The sequence below is a fragment of the Aotus nancymaae genome, unplaced genomic scaffold, assembly GCF_030222135.1.
Source record: "Aotus nancymaae isolate 86718 unplaced genomic scaffold, 86718_ANA_hifiasm-v0.15.2.pri h1tg000036l, whole genome shotgun sequence".
In the NCBI taxonomy this organism is placed as follows: Eukaryota; Metazoa; Chordata; class Mammalia; order Primates; family Aotidae; genus Aotus; species Aotus nancymaae.
Window position 1 is genome coordinate 37,348,840 of NW_026988450.1, and position 14,314 is coordinate 37,363,153.

General features: G+C 35.6%; 1 long non-coding RNA gene across 1 annotated transcript; it reads right to left on the reverse strand.

Annotated features, from left to right (window-relative positions):
• Positions 1 to 1,317: 1,317 nt before the first annotated feature.
• Positions 1,318 to 11,153, reverse strand: LOC135278026 (uncharacterized). The gene is made up of 3 exons (XR_010345575.1): positions 11,055 to 11,153; positions 8,654 to 8,792; positions 1,318 to 2,775 (listed from the first exon to the last, which is right to left on the reverse strand). It is a non-coding gene; the product is annotated as an uncharacterized LOC135278026 (long non-coding RNA).
• Positions 11,154 to 14,314: the final 3,161 nt, after the last annotated feature.

The following is a 14,314-nucleotide window of genomic DNA, read 5'->3' on the forward strand; positions in this document are numbered from 1 at the left end:
TTTAGGAGGAATTTCTGAACTGGGTGAACCCAAGCAACATTAAAGCCACAATCCTTGTGCTCCTGGTGTGGGCTGATCAGTTACTAACACTTGACATAGACTAGAGACTAGAAAGAAAGCAAAGGTTGTTCATGCCTTCCAGAGTTTCTCTTCACATCAGTTATTGTGATTGTTACAAGGTTATGTGAAAAGAGTAGACTAGTTGTTGCTACTTTCTTTTAATAGAGAACTGAGACTAAAAGAAACTGTGACTTGAGAAATAGTTACAGCTTCATTTGGCAAACTCCTATTTCAAAACTACTGTTTAGAGCTCAAAGTATATTATACTTCATCACAAGACTCAAATGCATGAATATTTTACATGTAAATATATAATATAATTAGCATCTTTGGAATTATTGAGCAGTTGCTATTCTAGACAGAGAAAATAAGGTAGCATTTCATTAAAATGTTTGTGTTAGAGAACCAGAATTATAATGCCGTTAAGTATTGTATAATAAGCCTATTGTTACCTGCCATTTTGTGGACTAGATGATATAGGGGAGTAATTGAAAGTAAAATTTTACAATGAATAAACTCTTCAATATCCAGAAAAGCATTTTATAAACTAGTGCTCCAAATTCAGTAAGATAAATTCTGGTGTAATAACCTGTCTGGTTCCTTGTTCCTAAATTCATCAGATGAAGCTCTAAATGCAGGCCCAGACGGCTCTGGTCCAGGGTAGGGATTCAATCCCATTTCCTAATCAAGGGAATAAAAAACAAAACAAAACAAAGCAGCAGATTCAATAATACAATGATGTAGCTGAATCATATCTTTATTCCTCTGTTGCTCTGAACTTATACTGCAGTTAAATTACAATGTTCCTATGTTTACTAACTCATTAAAGGAAATGACAAATTTTCTGTTGTGTTCCAATGACCATTCCTAAATTCCAAGACTTTCCTCATAGAATTCCATGGGTCCTTCCTCTGAGGTCTAGTTACCAAAACTTTCTTCTAGAATGTAGAAATAAATTTTAGTATGATTGATAAATGTTATTGCATTGCTATTTTAATCTACCAATCTGCTATCATGCTAATTCTTGTTGTTCTTTGATTTTAGTGGTTTGTCTACTGGAACTGTTAGATTATTTTCTACCATAGTTGTCTGATACTACACAATATTTTAATATTCTGTTGTATTCTCTTTTTACACACTTTAATTGATAAATTGTAAGAGCTACATTTCCATTTACACACTTTAATTGACAAATTATAAAAGCTACATTGCAAAAGCAAATGGAAACCTAACAAAAACAAAGTAGAGGGTACACATAGCTGATTCTGTGACCACATAAGAAGTATACTGTTGCATAGATAACTCGGAGGAAGTTTCAAGACAACCTGGGAACATAGAAGATATCTTATCAAAGGTGTGCCTAATCCAAAGTTAGAAGATACAGTAGTTATTTTCTATTTTGTTGATCTTTTTGAAAAACCAACTCCTGGATTTATTGATTTTTTGAAGGGATTTGTGTGTGTGTGTGTGTGTCTCTATATCCTTCACTTCTGCTCTGATCTTAGTTATTTCTTGTCTTCTGCTAGCTTTTGATTTATTTGATCTTGCTCCTCTAGTTCTTTTAATTTTGAGGTTAGGGTGTCCATTTTAGATCTTTTTTGTTTCTCATGTGGGCATTTAGTGCTATAAATTTCCCTCTAGACACTGCTTTAAATGTGTCCCAGAGATTCTGGTATGTTATGTCTTTGCTTTCATTGGTTTTGAAGAATATCTCTATTTCTGCCTTCATTTCATTATTTATCCAGTAGTCATACAGGAGCAGGTTATTCAGTTTCCATGTAGTTGTACAGTTTTGAGTGAGTTTCTTAATCCTGAGTTCTAATTTGATTGCACTGTGGTCTGAGAGACTGTTTGTTATGATTTTTGTTCTTTTGCATTTGCTGTGGAGTGATTTACTTCCAATTATGTGATCAATTTTAGAGTAAGTGCAATGTAGTGCTGAGAAGAATGTGTATTATGTAGATTTGGAGTAGAGAGTTCTGTAGATGTCTGTTAGGTCCATTTGATCCAGCTCTGAGTTCAAGTCCTGGATATCCTTGTTAATTTTCAGTCTCATTGATCTGTCTAATATTGACAGTGGAGTGTTTAAGTCTCCCACTATTGTTGTGTAGGAGTCTAAGTCTCTTTGTAGGTCATTAAGAACTTGCTTTATGTATCTGGGTGCTCCTGCATTGAGTGCATATATATTTAGGATAGTTAGCTCTTCTTGTTGCATTGATCCCTTTACCATTATGTAATGCCCTTCTTTGTCTCTTTTGATCTTTGTTGGTTTAAAGTCTGTTTTATCAGAGGCTAGGATTGCAACTCCTTCTTTTTTTCTCTCTCTCTCCATTTGCTTGGGAAATCTTCATCCATCCCTTCATTTTGAGCCTATGTGTGTCTTTGCAAGTGAGATGGGTCTCCTGAATACAGCACACTGATGGCTCTTGTCTCTTTATCCAGTTTGCCAGTCTGTGTCTTTTGATTGGGGCATTTATCCCATTTATATTTAAGGTTAATATAGTTATGTGTGAATTTGATCCTGGCATTTTGATGCTAGCTGGTTGTTTTGCCCGTTAGTTGATGCAGTTTCTTCATTGTTTCAATGGTCGTTACAATTTGGTATGTTTTTGCAGTGGCTGGTTGTTCCTTTCCATGTTTAGTGCTTCCTTTAGGAGCTCTTGTAAGGCAGGCCTGGTGGTGACAAAATCTTTCAGAATTGCTCCACTAACCAGACTAGGAAAAAAGAGAGAAGAATAAAATAGATGCAATAAAAAACTATAAAGGGCATATAACCACCAATTCCACAGAAATACAGACTACCATCAGAGATTACTACAAACACCTCTATGTACATAAACCAGTAAATCTAAGAAATGGATAAATTCCTGGACACTTACACCCTCCCAAGACTAAACCAGGATGAAATTGAATCCCTGAATAGACCAATAACAAGGTCTGAAGTTGAGGCAGCAATTAATAGCCTACCAACCAAAAGAAGCCCAGGGCCAGATGCATTTGCAGAAGAATTCTACCAGACATACAAAGAGAAGCAGGTACCATTCCTTCTAAAACTATTCCAAACAATACAAAAAGAGGGAATCCTCCCTAACTCATTTTATGAGACCCAAATCATCCTGATACCAAAACCAGGCAGAGACTCAACAACAACAACAACAACAAAAATTCAGGCCAATGTCCATGGTGAACACTGATGCAAAAATCTTCAATAAAATACAAGCAAACCAAATCCAACTGCACATCTAAAAGCTTATCCATCACCATCAAATTGGCTTCATCCCTGGAATTTAAGACTGGTTTAACATATGCAAATCTATAAACAGAACCAAAGACAAAATCCCATGATTATTTCAATAGATGCAGAGAAGGCCTTTGACAAGATTCAACAGCTCTTTGTGCTAAAAACTCTCAATAAACTAGGTATTGATGGAATGTACCTCAAAATAATAAAATATATTTATGACAAACCCACAGCCAATATCATACTGAATGAGCAAAGACTGGAAGCATTCCCTTTGAAAACTGGCAAAATACAAGAGTGCCCTCTCTCACCACTTCTATTCAACATAGTATTGGAAGTTCTGGCCAGAGCAATCAGGCAAGAAAAAGAAATAAGTGTATTCAATTCGGAAAAGAGTAAGTCAAATTGTTTCTATTTGCAGACAACATGATTGTATATTTACAAGACCCCATTGTCTCAGCCCAAAATCTCCTTAAGCTGATAAGCAACTTCAGCAAAGTCTCAGGATACAAAATCAATGTGCAAAAATCACAAGCATTCCTATAAACCAATGACAGACAGAGAGCCAAATCATGAGTGAACTCCCATTCACAATTGCTACAAAATTATAAAATACCTAGGAATACAGCTAACAAGGTATGTGAAGGACCTCTTCAAGAAGAACTACAAACCACTGCTCAAGGAAATAAGAGAGGACACAAACAGACAGAAAAACATTCCATGCTCATGGTTAGGAAGAATCAATATTGTGAAAATGGTCATACTGCCCAAAGTAATTTATAGATTCAATGCTATCCCAATCAAGATACCATTGACTTTCATCACAGAGCTAGAAAAAAAAACACCTTAAACTTCATATGGAAATAAAAAATAGCCCACATAGCCAAGACACTCCATTTCAAAGCAAAAAAAAAAAAAAAAAAAAAGCTGGAGGCAGCACGCTACCTGGCTACTTGACTTCAAGCTATACTGCATGGCTACAGTAATCAAAACAGCATGGTACTGGTACCAAAAACAGAGATATAGACCAATGGAATGGAACAGAGGCTTCAGAAGTAATGCCACACATCTGCAACCATCTGATCTTTGACAAACCTGACAAAGACAAGCAATGGGGAAAGGATTCCCTATTTAATAAATGGTGTTGGGAAAACTGGCTAGCCATATGCAGAAAGCTGAAACTGGACCCCTTTCTTACACTTTATACAAAAATTAACTCCAGATGGATTAAAAATTTAAACATAAGACCTAACATCATAAAAACCCTCGAAGAAAACCTTGGCAATACCATTCAGGACAAAGGCATTGGCAAGAACACCAAAAGCAATGGCAACAAAAGCCAAAATAGACTAATGGGATCTAATTAAACATAAGGCCTTCTGCACAGCCAAAGAAACTTTCACTGGAGTGAACTGACAAACAACAGAATGGGAAAAAATTTTTGCAACCTACCCACCTGACAAAGGGCTAATATCCAGAATCTAAAAAAACTTAAACAAATTTACAAGAAAAAAACAACCCCATCAAAAAGTGGGTGAAGCATATGAACAGACACTTTTCAAAAAAAGACATTTATGCAGCCAGCAAACATATGAAAAAAATCTCATTATCACTGCTCATTAGAGAAATTCAAATCAAAACTACATTGAGATACCATCTCTCACCAGTTAGAATGGTGATCATTAAAAAATCTGAAGACAGCAGATGCTGGAAAGGATGTGGAGAAATAGGAATGCTTTTACGCCATTGGTGGGAGTGTGAAATTAGTTCAACCATTGTGGAAGACAGTGTGGCAATTCCTCAAGGGTCTAGGATGACAAATACCATTTGACCCAGCAATCCTATTACTGGGTATATGTCCAAAGGATTATAAATCATTCTATTCTAAGGACACATGCACACATATGTTTATTGTGGCACTGTTCACAATAGCAAAGACTTGGAACCAATCCAAATGCCCATCAATGATAGACTGGACAAAGAAAATGTGGCACATATACACCATGGAATACTATGTAGTCATAAAAAAGGATGAGTTCATCTCTTTTGCAGGGACATGGATGAAGCTGAAAACCATAATTCTCGGCAAACTGATACAAGAATAGAAAACCAAACACCACATATTCTCACTCATAAGTGGGTGTTGAACAATGAGAACACATGGACACAGGGAGGGGAACATCACACACCAGGCCCCGTTGTTGAGGGTGGAGCTAGGGGAGGGATAGCAGGGGGTGGGGAGGGGGCTTGGGGAGGGATAACATTAGGAGAAATACCTAATGTAGATGACAGGAGGATTGATGCAGCAAACCTTATGTATGGCATGTGTATACATATGAACAATCCTGCATGATCTGCACATGTATTTCAGAACTTAAAATAAAACTTAAAAAAGAAGATATAGCAGTTATTTTCAATAATTACATTAAATTTAAGAATAATCTTAATAGATTGTCCTAATGGGGATGACTAAAGCTTTCTTGAGATAAATCTATGGGTTAAGTAATTTATAAAGAAAAACCAAAAATTATAGTTATCTCATCACTAGAATGTTTAAACAGATTACTATCTGGAAGGAATATAGTAGGAAACACTCCTTTATTGATTTCTGCATGACCTCTTAGGAGTCCTCTACCAATCTAATCTTTCAGTTTATAATTCACAGGAGTCTCATACTAGTTTAATGTTGACTAGTATTGTAGTCAGTAGCCCAGTCAGACTACAGCATGTGTTGTCTTGTCATCCCATCTCTATTCCTATAACAATTATTTTATTTATCTGCATTCATAAGGACAAATAATCTATCTGGAGGACAGTAAACTCACCACTACCTTAAATGGAAAACATCACATACTGTTCCTAGCAATCGATTTAATTTATTTTAAATAGAAGACAGGACACACATAACTATGTCAATAAAAAGACTGTAATGATATTATGCATTTAAAAAATGTTAGTTTTTTCACACCTAGTTAGTCCTACAGAAATATTAGATATTTTAAAAATCATCGTATTCTTACTTATATTTATATTCTTAGTCATGTTATTTCTAGCAAAATAAATAAATGCAATTGTTAGAGGTTGGAAGTCTTAAATGTAGACAATGTATATTTAAGATGATATCCTATAAGAAACACTCAAAAATAAAATCCAAAAATAAGAAATTAAGTAATATAAGCTTATTGGATTAGTGATATATAGCATGGTGAGAAAATGCAATAAATACCCTCAAAGATCACATGCCACCTGTTGTGATTCTCTTGGCAGAAGACCCATTGGATAATCATTGATATCTTCCATGTGGGGTAAAAGAAATTCTAACCAAGGGCCATTTTCCCAGTGGATATATAGATTTTCTAATAAAGCTTTGTGTTTATAGCCACAGAGAGACTATATGCATTTCCATTGGGAAGTGAGTGATTGAGAATATAAATCACTTGGCAATCTTTGATCAAAGTATTTTTCTCTAAATTCTCTACAGCCATCTTCACTTTTGCAACTTTCTGAAGCCTGGGTTCTCCTAGAAATTTCAACTAACTTTTTCCAATAGAAAGTAGATATACTGTAATCTAAATAATCTTCCCAACTAGCTTTTTGGAAGAGATTTCTTCAGAGATACAAGAAAAAATTATTAGTAATATACACTTTGAAACTGAGCAAAAATCACTATTTTCATCAAGCTGTCAATCTTTTTCACTTCTACCCTCTACCATGTGAAAATGCAAGCTTTCAATTATCCCCTTATGCACATTCATCGTTTGACAGCTAATGCTTCTTCCTTTTGATTTTGTTTCCCCACCACTGTGCTCCAAAACTTGTATATAACTTCAGGATCTAAATGAAATATTTTCTTCTTCCTTTGCCTTCACTAAGACTCAGTTTTCCCTAGAGTGCCATTAGCCCTGTTACTTTCTGAAGTGGAAATGGGTCAACCTCCCATTCTAATATATTACAAGCCAGGAGAGATAATGGTGCTAATGGCATTAAATTGACACCATTGTTTTTCTTCATTGAAAGAGAACCCCTTTATTCAGATTCATGAAATACATCACTAGTCAATATAAAAACTTCCTTTACTGTCATACTATTGAGGTCTTTCTGATCCTTAGCTCAGCTATGTCTCAGTTCTTGTCTCACAACCAGAAAAAATTATGTGCATGGATACCAGAGAGTGAGTGGAATAGAATTTATTATGCAAAAGGAAAGCTCTCAGCAAAGAGGCGACACAGAGGGTGGTTTCCCTACCTGAAGGTGGGAAAGTCCCCCATGTGGTTGGGAATGGGAAGTATGTGCCAGTCGTTTCTGAGTATGCAAAAAACATTAAATAAATTGAAGACATCACTCAAAGGTGAGCATAACAGTGTAGAAAACCAAGTAGGAAAGGGTGGGGATCAATCAGAGAAAAAGGCACCAAACATGAATACAAGTTTCTAATCTGGTGCATGGATATAACTTGTAGCTTGACTTTCAGGCCTTAAATTGTCTTTGGCTTGGAGGTGGGGTTTCACTGGGGACCCACCCCTACCTGCCAGGGATTTGGCTGCCTCCTGCTTCTCTTAATATTGAATCTCCCAATTATTATATTTTCCCCAAGTATTAGAGAGGGAAGTGAGTCCCAACTTATAATCTTCTTGATGTCAGTTCCTACTGTCATCAGGGAAATAGTCTAACATTCATGTTTTAAACATGCCCAACAATATAGTTCTAAAGATCTATTCAATTTCAACACTAGCTTGAAGACTCCATTCCACAGCCCACTACATGGACATATGCTGGAACTTAGATGTGCTATGACTCTTTCATTTTTTCTCTCATAATCTAAAGTTGAAAATATATGTATTTTTTATAGCTGACTTCTCAAATTATATTGCAGCTGAATGCTGTTCCAGGAAATAATTATGGCTTATAAACTAGTGACAGCTCAAATCACGGTCTCTAAACTACCTTATTCATCAGTAACCCCAGGGCAATCAAACATTTTCTGAGATTTTGGCCACAGTTTTCTTTCCAAAATACTTATACCAAACTTTTCAACTCTAAAGTCTCTTTATTCATCTGCTTAATTCTCTCTCCTAACATGGGCTGGCATACAACATTATGGAAAATATTGATATATTTAGTAGTAAAAAGTATGCAATTTTCTAAAGCTAGAAATCACAGAAATCACACCCCACCAGAAATCAAGGAACATTTACCTGAGAAAATGCTGGCTTATGCAGAATGCTTTGGAAGAATGTGTTTAGACGGTTAAACATAACTTGAGATAATTCAAATCCGGCAGGAGATGTGTGTGGAAGGGTAGGTTGGAAGCAAATAGAGCAAATTTTAACTTGATGTTTTCATCATACACACCTTTCACAAAGATAAATATTATCCTTTTGAACTTCCAGCTATCCATAGGAGTAAATTTATACAGATCCACAGAAGACTGGATGAACAGCGTGAACATTTTAGTAGCAGGAAACATTGGGAGATGTCAGAAAAAAATGATCTGTTTAAAGAGACAGAAGAAAAGGAGGTAATTCATCAGTTATATTATTTGAGGCCATTTCAGAGTAGTTATTCATTTAAAAGGTCAGTGTGTAGATTTGCTTTGCAAATGGAACAAATTAAGAAGATGATAGGCTGAGAGTCCATTGCACACTGACTGTTAGCCCAGGGTTCCTGTTAGCAGGGCACTGATGAGCCTTTGAATAGAATGGGATTGGGAATTGATTTTTCAACTGTTAAATGGTATCAGAACAGGTAAACATATAAGGTTGTGTGGTTTGGAACAAAGCTTTGTGAATAGCTTTTTAAATAATTAATTATTTCTCCTTTTGTTAATGCTCTGTTACCAAGACCAGCACTGCTGTTTAGTAATTCCTTTTAATAAGCCTTCTTAAAGCTGCTTTTAAGTTAGATTCCATTTGAAAGGAAAATAATTGACTACAAAAAAGAATTAGAAACCACCATATTAAAATCAGATGTTTAAGTGAATGGTTTTGTTCCTTTTATGCTTTCAAAGTATATTCTTCCTGTTAAGAAATAAAACTATCAGAAAAGCAATAAATTAACCAGGTTATTTAATATGCAATATCTAACAAAATTATTTTGCAACAATGCAATTCAAAAATAGTTTAATCAAGTAAGGAGATACACTATGCTGTGCAATATAATATGTGATAAGAAGAGTAATTGAGCCATGTTGCTGTTATACAGTATCTTAGAGCAGATAAACAGAGGCTTATTTAACTGAATACTTTAACTAAAATGACAATAGCCAGTTTCGCAATAGGATGTCTTGTCTCACTTTCTCTAGTAATGATTGGTTTTTGTTTTGTTTTGCTTTTTTTGAGACATAATCTCACCGTGATGGCCAGGCTGGAGTACAATGGTGTGATCTCAGCTCACTGCAACCTCCACTTCTCAGGTTCAAGCTTTTCTCCTGACTCAGCCTCCTGAGTAGCTGGGACTACAGGCTGGCTAATTTTTACGTTTTTAATAGAGACGGAGTTTCACCATATTGGCTAGGCTGGTCTCAATCTCCTGACCTCAAGCCTCAGCCTCCCAGTGTGCTGGGATTACAGGTGTGAGCTACCACACCTGGCCTCTAGCAATGCTAATAAATGTCTAATGTCTAGTGTTTTTATTTTTCAGATGGTTTAGTAGACACCTGTTAATTTGTCTGCCTGGCATTCATTCATCTTCCTCATGGTAAGTGCACTCCAATTTTCCTTGAGAATCCATGCCTCATTAAGTATTAGCCTATGAGGTCTAGATGCCATTGGTTCCAGGGATGATCACAGAATCTAGGGATGGTTTTATTAGAGCATGTCATTCTTTCAACCATAGTGATTGGATTAAATATGGATAGAAGATACTGTCATGTGATTCAGAACCAATAACATTTAGTTTATTGACTGGCATGGTATGAACAGGAAGATCCATTTATACCTGAAGTAAGAAAATGTAAGCCAAATACTTCTTTGCTTAAGCCATTTTGAGCTGAGTTGCTGTCTCTTATAAAAGGAAGTGACTAAACTGAAACAAATGGCTTCTTGGAGAAATCCCTAATGTACTATGGTGTTTTAAACCCTTATACTCTTAAAGTGGCATGGGCCCATCCCCTCACCTCTTTCCCTCATAACACTCTTTTCTGGTTCTGATCATATAAAAGAGATAATGGTCACTTCCTTTTTATAATTTTCCTTTATGAGGTTGAATGACATTTACAAGTAAAAGGATAGTATCTCAACCAAATGTTACGGATTCTAAAACTAATCACTTTGTGCAATTAATCTGTGCTTATTCTAGAGTTTGTTTCTACTGCCTCCTCCCACACCAAGTCTATTTACTTTGTTCATTTACCAACATGGCTCAAAATACAATCAAAGCTTTAAAAAAAAATTACAGCAGATGGGTGTCAAATTATATTGTAAAATTTATCAAGTCATTCCTAAGGTTACATTAAATAAAGAATAGGAAATCTTATCCTTGCCCATGATTGAACTGAGAAAAGAAATAGATGATATATTACAGAATCAAATCACAGGTAATGTTCTTACAACAGGCAAATAAATTAAACAAAGGAATAAACAAACAAAGCTGTACTATTTGTAAAATATTTGAGCGTAGAGTTCAATATAATTGACCTAAATAAAGTAATTAATTTCACCCTCATAAGAGGTCCGAATTGGATCTTAAATATTAGTTCATTACTATGAGTAATGACAGGGATGCAGAAAAATATAGGGTCCACAATGAAACTCACTTTCAACTAATTGAGCAATATTGAATGTGATTTGAAACCTCTTTGGTATCCTTGAAGAGTGGAAATTGATCCCTCCTTGGAATAAATCTTGGCCTTCAGACAAAGCTTTATTTTTCTACAAGATATAAAATGGCAAAAAAGAAATCTTTTAAAAAAGACTACTCAGCATGTATTTCATCTTTTTTCAGTTACAGAAAAAAACTCATTTGGCATATCCATTAAAACATACGTGATAGTAAGTTTCCTGCTAGACTCTTAAATTAACAATTGAGCTTTTTTTGGTATATTTTCTTTTTTTATGTTTATTTTTATCATTATACTTTAAGTTCTGGGGTACATGTGCAGAACGTGCAAGTTTGTTACATATGTATACACGTGCCATGGTGGTTTGCTGCATCCATCACCCCATCATCTACATTAGGTATGTCTCCTAATGCTATCCCTCCCCAATCCCTCCATTCCCCTGCTATCCTTCCCCTGTCCCCCCAACTCCCGACAGGCCCCAGTGTGTGATGTTCCTATCCCTAGGTCCATGTGTTCTCATTGTTCAATACCCACTTATGAGTGAGAACAGGTAGTGTTTGATTTTCTGTTCTTGGATCATTTTGCTGAGAATGATGGTTTCCAGCTTCATCCATGTCCCTGCAAAGGACAAGAACTCATCCTTTTTTATGGCTGCATAATATTCCTTGGTGTATATGTGCCACATTTTCTTTATCCAGTCTATCATTGATGGGCATTTGGGTTAGATCCAAGTCTTTGCTACTGTGAACAGTGCCACAATAAACATATGTGTGCATGTGTCTTTAGAATAGAATGATTTATAATCTTCTGGGTATATACCCAGTAATGGGATTGCTAGGTCAAATGGTATTTCTATTTCTAGATCCTTGAGGAATCACCACACTGTCTTTCACAATGGCTGAACTAATTTCACACTCCCACCAACAGTGTAAAAGCATTCCTATTTCTCCACATCCTCTCCAGCATCTGTTTTCTCCAGATATTTTTAATGATCACCATTCTAACTGGCGTGAGATGGTATCTCAATATGGTTTTGATTTGCATTTCTCTAATGACCAGTGATGATGAGCTTTTTTTCATATGTTTGTTGGCTGCATAAATGTTGTCTTTTGAGAAGTGTCTGTTCATATCATTCGCCCACATTTGATGGAGTTGTTTCTTTCTTGTAAATTTGTTTAAGTTCTTTTTAGATTCTGGATATTAGCCCTTTGTAAGGTGGGTAGATTGCAAATTTTTTTCCCATTCTGTTGGTTTCCAGCTCACTCTAATGATTTTTTTTTTTTTGGCTGTGCAGAAGGTCTTTAGTTTAATTAGGTCCCATTTGACTATTTTGGCTTTTGTTGACAATGCTTTTGGTGTTTTAGTCATGAAGTCCTTGCCCATGCCTATACCCTTAGTGGTAATGCCAAAGTTTTCTTCTAGGGTTTTTATGGTGTTAGGTCTTATGTTTAAATCTTTAATCCATCTTGAGTTAATTTTTGTATAAGGTGTAAGGAAAGGATCCAGTTTCAGCTTTCTGCATACGGCTAGCCAGTTTTCCCAGCACAATTTATTAAATAGGGAATACTTTCCCCATTGTTCTGTTTAAGAAGTTCTCTTGCAATGATCTGCATATCCTTTCCTTCAACTTTGTCATCCTCATCATCCTAACACCACTAGTGATAGAATTTAATTTTATAATATTCATTAATATTAATGTCCTATTCAATATAATATCCTCCATAAACAATTTAATTAAATTATACCATAAACTCAGCATTATGTTTAGTACTAGGTATATTTAAAATAAATATTAGCTACTATTATTGCTGTTTTTCTTACCCTATTGGTCCTTTTTGAATAGCATAGTAAAGTAAGATATAATATATATGATTTAGTAAAAATTGAAATAGGCATTGAATATGGGGCTGGGGTCCTGACTCACTTATATGTGAATTCTAGCTATAACTTTGGATAAATTAACAGATATTGTTCAGCCTCATTTCCCTTAGCTTAAAATGGGAAAGTGATATTATTATTTACGAAGTACAATGACATTATTCACCCAAAGAATTTAGCAAAGTGCTTGGTCTTAGTAAGTATTAATATTAATTAAAACAACAATAATATACTTTAGGCTGTTTTATTTTCATGAATATAAATGTTTTGACAGACATCAACTTTGGACCTCACACTTCCTAAAGGTTTTTTTTTTAACTTATATAATTTAATTATCTTTTAAACATAAGATCTAAAACCTTCTATCTTTTTTTTAAAATCTCTTTTTGTTTCCTTGGGTCTAATCTAGGAATCAATCAAAGGTCTATTTTTTATATAAAAAATAGAAATATAATATAGACTATATTATCCTTTCTTTGCATATACAAAGTTCTTTGCACTGAACAAATACTCTTCATAATCTCAGAATGCATTACAAATATTGGTTTAGGAGTCATGCAGCTGGAGACTACAAGATTCTGACCCTCCCTAAACTGCTCCTAAGACCAGTGCTTGAGATATTTTGCAAACCCTGTACTTGATGGGTCAGCTGGCACCACACAGATCAATAAACTGTCTCATTGAATCTTGTGGCCCCTACCCAGGAACTGACTCAGAGCCAGAAGACAGATTTGACTCCTTATTATTTCATCCCTGACCAATCAGCACTCTCAGCTCACTGGCTTCTGCCTCTCACCAAGTTGTCCTTAAAACCTCTGCTCCCCGGATGCTCAGGAGACTGATTTGAGTAATAATAAAACTCCAGTCTCCCACACAGTCAGTTCTACATGAATTACTCTTTCTCTATTGCAATTCTCCTGTCTTGAAAAATTGGCTCTGTCTAGGCAGTAGCCAAGGTGGTTACAATGAATGAAGTAGTCATGATGGCAAGGATGGAGATTATGTCTGCGTTCAGCAACATGGACTTCCACTCTCCAAGGCTGACCTGGCTACTGCTACTCTAGATGCCCAATCTGCCAATAGCAGAGATGAAGACTGAGTCCTCTCTGGGGTGATAAGCCTGCTACTTAGTAGCAGGTTGATTAGATTGGACCACTCCTATATGGATGTGCAGGATTTTGTTCTTACTGGAATAGACATGTACTTTGGATGTGAATTGCTTCCCAATGCTTTTGCCAAAACTACTATCCATGGACTTACAGAATGCCCTATCCAAAATCATGTCATTCCACACAGCATTGTTTCTGATCAGTGAACTCATTTCACAGCCAAAAAAAGTATAGCAATGGGACCATGCT